Below are 7,989 nucleotides of genomic sequence, written 5' to 3'. Positions count from 1 at the left end.
CACTGGACAAAGGAGGAGTGGCATAAACGACACAAGAAACGATGTGTGAGCAAAACAAATACATATAGAAGATTCACAGCAACCTGAATAAAAGATAGTGAAGTAGTGATAAATAGGACACATTATAAAACGATGTGTGAAAAGAAAAATATCAAGGTGATTGAAAGGACAAGAAGAACCAGCCCACTGGGTTACAACCTGTTTGAACTAAAGATAAAATGAAGAGTTGTAACATGAAAGTGTAACTCATGTTACCCCTAGATGTATGTTATGAGGATATCCCCTAGATGACAACAAAGGATACCACTACTCTGATAATGGTAGTAATCTGTGATAACTATTAAAAGTACATCACATATACCAGACTACTCTCATAACTGCAGATTGACATCTCTCGGAATTGAAGTTCACCAAGTCAGTTATCATACACTGGCTAGAAGAGAAATACTGGACTGAAGATTGGAAATCCACCAAATCGTGATAATCAGATGGTCATTGGCCAAGCAGTGAGTACACGCTTTGGTCAATGGCTGCCATCAGCATATGTAACCTGCAGAGTACCACGCGTGCACAATTGCGTATAGTTTGCAAACTGACCAAACATGTGGTGTTACTTGGTTGCAAACTGCTAAAACCTTATTGGTTCACAGAAATCTTGAATGATTTCTTTATCTGTTCTACATGTAAATATGTCTTGCTATAGTGGTCAGTTATAAACTGCAAGCCACTATGCAAGCTATTTGCGATGAACAGATGCAGCGCAGCGAATCTGGTTATCTACAGACTTAAAAAGAAGGTAAAGCAATGGCTTTACACGTTAATACCCATATAAATCTCTTTTTCTCTTTTTCTCTACACAGATAACAATGAAGAACGACTCTACCGCTGAAAGATTTAAAGAAAAAGAATATCAAATGCAAGTACCTATAATTTTTAATAATGTGTTTTCCTTGTTTTTTCAGATCACTGGAAAAGCTGATGAAGTTATTAGATGATGAGGCAAAGTAAGTTTCAAATCTTTGAGTCCTTTCAAATTTTATGTTTTTGTCAGTCATGAAAAAATGTTTTCTCAGTACATGTTTTATTGAGGCTTCTGTAGAGGGAAAATGATGGTTGAGAGACCCAAAATTTTTTGTATATTTATATATCTGAATAACCCGTTGTTAGATCACCATACATAGCCCTGCTAAAACTCTTGGTGGAGAACACTTTACCTCTACTTCTATCTATATATATAGGCCTATTGACCACGTTTCCTTAGATTTACAGATTTATTGTTTCTGGCATGGGATTGATATAAAATTATGAGAGCAAGTGTGTATATATGAGAGGTATGTATATATATATATATTATTTCTTTTCAGTTTATTTGATAATGTCTTTGCCCTATTTTTTAGATCACACCCAGGAATGATGACGAAAGCGAATAGTGTGTTATTAAAAGAAGAGGACAAGTAAGTTTCTTATTTTGCAATCTTGATATTTTAATCACTGATAGTGTCTCAAGGGGGGAGGAGGGGACTACCACAGTGGGATATCACCGGAATCGAAGAAGGAAGCTGAAGAAGAAAGTTATTAGAAGATAAAGAAGATAATTAAGTTTCAAATCTTACAGTCTCTTCCAATTTTATATTTGTCATTGGTGAAGAAATTGTTTCTCAATGGATGTTTTACTGATCAAGATTAAGAGAAACCCAAAATATTTTGTATATCAATCACCATACATATAAATAAACCATGTAATGCAGTATTTCTCTTCTCTTCTCAGATAACACAGCTGAGTCACCATTGACGAAGAAGGATGCTGCTGAAGAAAGTTTATTAAAGAATAAAATATGAGAGGTATGTATCTTTTTATTATTTCTTTTCAGTTTATTTGGTAATGTTTTTGCCCTATTTTTCAGATCACACCCAGGAATGATGAAGAAAGCGAATAGTGTGTTATTAAAAGAAGAGGACAAGTAAGTTTCTTATTTTGCAATCTTGATATTCTGATACAATCAATCATTAGTCTCTCAAAGGGCGACTATTCCAATGGGCTCCACCCACCATTTTTTTGTCCATGCCTGCATGCATCTGTCTGTGTGTAGTACATCATTTCTCAGGTGGCAATATTTGTAGTTAGAAATAAACACTGCATAACTCAAAAACTGCAATACCCATGACAAGTGTCTACCCCCATATTATCAGATTCAAGCTATCTTTAGAGACCTTGACATTCAGGGCCAATTATCAAAATCCAGCCAATTCATACCTATCACACCCATTGTAGTGTTTACACATTGCCAATTTATTTTAAATCATGTTTACAAGTAATGTGAAGAAAAGAATTAGACACGAGCATTATTTTTGGTGGTAATGTATTTCACTTCTCTCTACTCAGGTAACACAATTGACATCAACATTGAAGAAAACACTACTGAAGAAAGTCTAAAGGAAAAGAATATCAAAAGTAAATACCTATATATTTCTGTACAATTTATTTGATAATGTTTTTTTCTTCATTTTCAGATAATACCCATGTGTCACTTTACTTCGGAAAAGGTGTGAACGAACGATTTGTTTTAGGGCATTTGTGTGCTTAGAGGGTTTGGTCAAAAGGTTTATAAATAAACATCAACGCATGGCGCTAGGAGGATGTCAGGTGTGGATTGCAGGGTGCCACGCCCTGCTAAAACTCTTGGTGGAGAACACTGTACCTCTACTTCTATCTATATATATAGGCCTATTGACCACGTTTCCTTAGATTTACAGATTTATTGTTTCTGGCATGGGATTGATATAAAATTATGAGAGCAAGTGTGTATATATGAGAGGTATGTATATATACATTATTTCTTTTCAGTTTATTTGATAATGTCTTTGCCCTATTTTTTAGATCATACGCAGGAACGATGAAGAAAGCTAGCTTAGAATGTTATTAAAAGAAGAGGACAAGTAAGTTTCTTATTTTGCAATCTTGATATTCTAATCACTCCTAAAATGAATCATTAATCTCTAAAAGGGGGATTAGAATGGGATCCACCCACCGTTTTTGTCCATGCCTGCATGCATCTGTCTATGCATAATACATAATTTCTCAGACATGCTGTATCCAATGTCTTGCAAACCTGGCACAAAGATGACATGTCAACTGGGACATATACAAATTTGACCAAAGAGGTCGGTTATTGAAATGCAGCCATTTCCTACATAAGTATCTGTTTCTTGCCAGTAAATTCTTTTAAATCATGTTGTGTTCAGTCACATAGAAGTCAAGTATTCGAGGGGGGTCTGTACCTTCCATGAAGACTTGCTAGGCTGTTTAGTTTGAACAGGCAAGTAGAACATTTTGCAACTGGTGACCACTAGTTCTACTTTAGTAAATGCACTCTCCTAATTCAATTAAATTTGGTACATACTTCAAACATAACTAATTGTATATGTTCTGTTAATGTTGCATTCAAACAATTATTGTGTGTAGGAACAAAAATCTAAAGACTTTGCCCTTATGGAAGGCTTTCAGTTTAAATGTGCTTGGTATTCTGTTCAATTCAGTTCATATTAATGTTTTCTTTGTTTACAGATCTTATCCATGAAGAACTAATATGACCAGAATTGAAGAGGATTATGCTATAGAAGAAAGTTATCAAACAAGAAGACATAAGTAAGTGTCAAATATTGCAATCTCTTCAAAGTTAGTTTTAATAACCCCGACCCCTTGATCTTGATGCCTATGTTCAAAGTGAAAAGGCCAAAATTATTCAAAGTGTGGGTGTTCACCTCTGACATCCATGGGCCATCCAGCTATAATAATGTTTTCTTTGTTTTCAGGTCACATCCGTGAAGAATATGACGGAATTGAAGAATAATGTTTTAAGCAGAAAGCTATCAAACAAGAAGCCGACGTAGGTATGTTTCTAATTTTGCAATCTCACCAATGTTTGTTTTAATAACCCAGACCTCTGAGATCCATGGGCCACTTTCAACTAAATCTAGCAGAAATGTTGTATACAGTAGTCCACATATGGCATGTAATTATGTTTGGTGACTTTTACAATACGAGTTGGATGGCAATCATATTTATTGTTGAAGTCAGAATATTGACCAGATAGAGGGATAGTTACGTTTTTGACCAAGACTTGTTAATAATGTGTTTCCTTGTTTTTAGACCATGCCAATGCTGCCAAGAAAATGTATTACCACAATTTATGACTTCAAAGCTGTCGAAAAAATTTATTATCAGAGAAAGAAGAGAAAAGTAAGTATTTTATTGAGCAGTTAGTAATAATCTTATTTTATGTACTTGTCAGTCACAAGGAAATTGTTTTCTTGATAAGTGTTTTGTTGAGGTTTGTGTTGAGGGAAAATCTCAGTTAAGAGTCCTGCAATACTTTCTATATTTATCTGAATTGTTGGATCAGCATACGTGTACGTGTAAATAAACAAATACCTGTGTTCATCATTCTACATCTGATGATTTTTAGTACCATTTCAGTTGGTTATGTAGTTGATATAAAAGTCTGGTAGGTAATTTACTCAGAATTACAGATGAAAGTTCCTGACATATGGGATCATATAAAAAGAAAAAGTGTTTATGAGTTGTATTTCAGTTCTGTTCAGTTCATAAAACATGTTTCTCTCGGTATTTCAGATCATACTTGTACGTCAGGAATTTGTATTACTGGAATTGAAGAAGAAATCTGAAGAAAACAGGATGAAGTAAGTTTGACATCTTGCCATCAGTTGAATTGTTGGCTATATTCAACTTGAAAATAACCCAAAGCTCACTGCCTGTACTGAATAGAGTAGCCAGCTGTTGGTTTATGGCTTTGGCTATGGACCAGATAAGAGCTTGCAATGAAGGGTGTTAATTAGTCCTTATGGATTGGGTTCCGTCTGTCCGTCTGTCCGTCTGTCCGTCCACAGCCATTTCTCGGAGATGCCTGGACCGATTTTTTTCAAACTTGGTACAGGGGCAACATACTATGGCATACATATGCACATCAATTTGTTTTATGATATGATCCAATATGGCCGCCTAGAAGCCATTTTGTTTGCGAATTTTCCCTGTCCAAAGCCATAACTCAGACATGCTTGAACAGATCTCATTCAAAGTTGGTATTAGCACAGTGTTCTATGACATACATGTGCATATCCATTTTCGTCGTGATACAATCCGATATGGCTGCCTGGCAGCCATTTTGTTTGCGAATTTTCCATGTCCAAAGCCATAACTCAGACATGCTTGAACAGATCTCGTTCAAAGTTGGTATTAGGACAGTGTTCTATGACATACATGTGCATATTCATTGTTGTCGTGATACGATATCCAATATGGCTGCCTGGCAGCCATTTTGTTTGCGAATTTTCCATGTCCAAAGCCATAACTCAGACATGCTTGAACAGATCTCATTCAAAGTTGGTATTAGTACAGTGTTCTGTGACATACATGTGCATATCCATTTTCATCGTAATACAATCTGAGAGGGCTACCCGGCAGCCATTTTGTTGGCGCAGTTTTCATGTCCAAAGCCATAACTCAGACATGCTTGAACAGAGTAGTGATATCAAAAACAACCATATGAGGCCAAACAACATTAACCAGGTTTGAAAATGACAACATACACTGCCAGTTCCTTAAAACCCAATCGTAGCGGGGACTATGTCATTTTCAATGACTTTGTTTAAAGTTTTATTGATGGAAGGTCTGTCCATTCATTTACATCTTTGTATTTATTATTTGTAATTTGGAATAATATTTGCATGAGCTTTACTGTGAATCAATATTGAATTGTGTCAATGATTTTTCGATTGCAGGAATCAACAAACTCTTGTGAGCACTTTGAATGCGCTGCACTTAAAGAACTGCATGTACCAAAGATTGTACAAAATTGTATTTATTCATAGACATCTGATTCATCACCATGAACACATGCCACTGTCAACATGCATGTCAGCCTGGAGGGGAGCCATAGGCATGTACCATGCTAGATAGTATCAATGACACTAACCCATGACTTTGACCTTCATATTCAAGGTCAGCTAGCAATTTTCTCCATACTGTTAATATTTTGTACAGACAGATTTAAGTGTATATTGTAAACATACCTTTCTGATGAGCTTTCTGTGTAAAAACTGACATTTGCCCTTGACTGTCAGGATATTATGAACTTAATTACCATCAACTTGTACAAGCAGATTTTGGACACAGATTAACTTTACATTCCTGCATTTAATTTTGGGCTATTGTTCTTGAACATAATAGAATTCAACTATAGTTAAGTTTGTTTGTTTTTATGACAAGGCCAGTTGGTTTGTTAAGTTAGGTAGTGGTAATACTTTGGTGTAATTGTAAATTTATGTTCACTGCGAAATGATCAGATATCTGGTATTTAATCCTCTTTCTCCCAACTAGTAGTTAGTTGTATACAAACAAATATCCTACAGCCACTGGGAGAAAGAGGATTAAAGTCATCTGAAAATTGAAATTTTTGATTAAATGGTTATAAGAACTTTAGAACCAGCTGATTAGTATACAGTTGGATGGGGAACTATTTACATCAGAAAATTGTGAAATTTAAGTAACATGATACAAATCTTCATTGTACTTCAAATGATAGACTTTGTTGCTTAATTTGTGCAAGCTTTGATCACTCCTTTAACCTTCTTTATGTAACCTTAAACTGAACTATAATCTTTAACCTATAACCTTACCCTAACACTAACAATAACACTAACACTAACACTAACATTAATCCCAACTAATATATAATAAAAGTAACTATCTTTCGGTGGTCGTTAAGTTTGCACAAAGAAACAAGGCAATGAGTCTGGTATTTGTAGTGCAATGATAAATGTGGGATTTACTGAACAACACTTTATGGGGAGTCACACAGGTTTATATGTTTGTTTATCCTTCATATCACAATTGTGGTTTTTTTCACATGGGTTGGTTGTTCATATTTGGTTGCTTAAACTTTACAATACCCTTTGTATTACCACTGCCATTCTTCACACAAAGAATTTGAAAAGTATCTCTCTCCCCCCTATATGAAAATGCTTGATGTACTTTATATTTAGGGAAGTTTTATTTAGAGGGTGGACTTGTACTTTTTATTTAGGGGATGGATGTACTTTATATTTAGGGGAGAGAAATACTTCATTTAGGGGATTGATGTACTTTTTTATTTAGGGGAGAGAATTATTTATTAAGGGGATGGATGTACTTTATATTTAGGGGAGAGAAACATTTTATTTAGGGGATGGATGTACTTTATATTAAGGGGAGAGAAAATTTTATTTACAGGATGGATGTACTTTTTTTTATTTAGGGGAGAATTATTTATTAAGGGGATGGATGTACTTTTTATTTAGGGGATGGATGTACTTTTTTTAGGGGAGAGAAATATTTTATTTAGGGGATGGATGTACTTTTTATTTAGGGGAGAGTAATATTATATCTAGGGGATGGGTGTACTTTTATATTAAGGGGATGGATGTCTTTATATTAAGAGCAGAGAAATATTTTATTTAGGGGATGGATGTACTTTTTATTTAGGGGATGGATGTACTTTATATTAAGGGGATGGGTGTACTTTATATTGAGGGGAAAGAAATATTTTCTTTAGGGGATGGATGTACTTTATATTAAGGGGAGAGAAATATTTTATTTAGGGAATGGATGTACTTTTTATTTAGAGAATGGATGTACTTTATATTAAGGGGAGAGAAATATTTTATTTAGGGAATGGATGTACTTTATATTTAGGGGAAACAAATATTTTATTTAGGGGATGGATGTACTTTATATTTAGGGGTTGGATGTACTTTATATTAAGGGTAGAGAAATTTTTTATTTAGGGGATGGATGTACTTTATATTAAGGGGAGAGAAATATTTTATTTAGGGAATGGATCTACTTTTTATTTAGAGAATGGATGTACTTTATATTAAGGGGAGAGAAATATTTTATTTAGGGAATGGATGTACTTTATATTTAGGGGAAAC

At 34.6% G+C, this 7,989-nt stretch overlaps 1 long non-coding RNA gene across 1 annotated transcript; it reads left to right on the top strand.

Annotated features, from left to right (window-relative positions):
* Positions 1-384: 384 nt before the first annotated feature.
* LOC144441970 (uncharacterized) lies at positions 385-1,955 on the top strand. The gene is made up of 3 exons (XR_013481604.1): positions 385-506; positions 963-1,004; positions 1,905-1,955. It is a non-coding gene; the product is annotated as an uncharacterized LOC144441970 (long non-coding RNA).
* The last annotated feature ends 6,034 nt before the right edge of the window (positions 1,956-7,989 follow it).

Source organism: Glandiceps talaboti, chromosome 11 (assembly GCF_964340395.1).
Source record: "Glandiceps talaboti chromosome 11, keGlaTala1.1, whole genome shotgun sequence".
In the NCBI taxonomy this organism is placed as follows: domain Eukaryota; kingdom Metazoa; phylum Hemichordata; class Enteropneusta; family Spengelidae; genus Glandiceps; species Glandiceps talaboti.
This window is presented reverse-complemented; position numbering and strand designations above follow the sequence as displayed.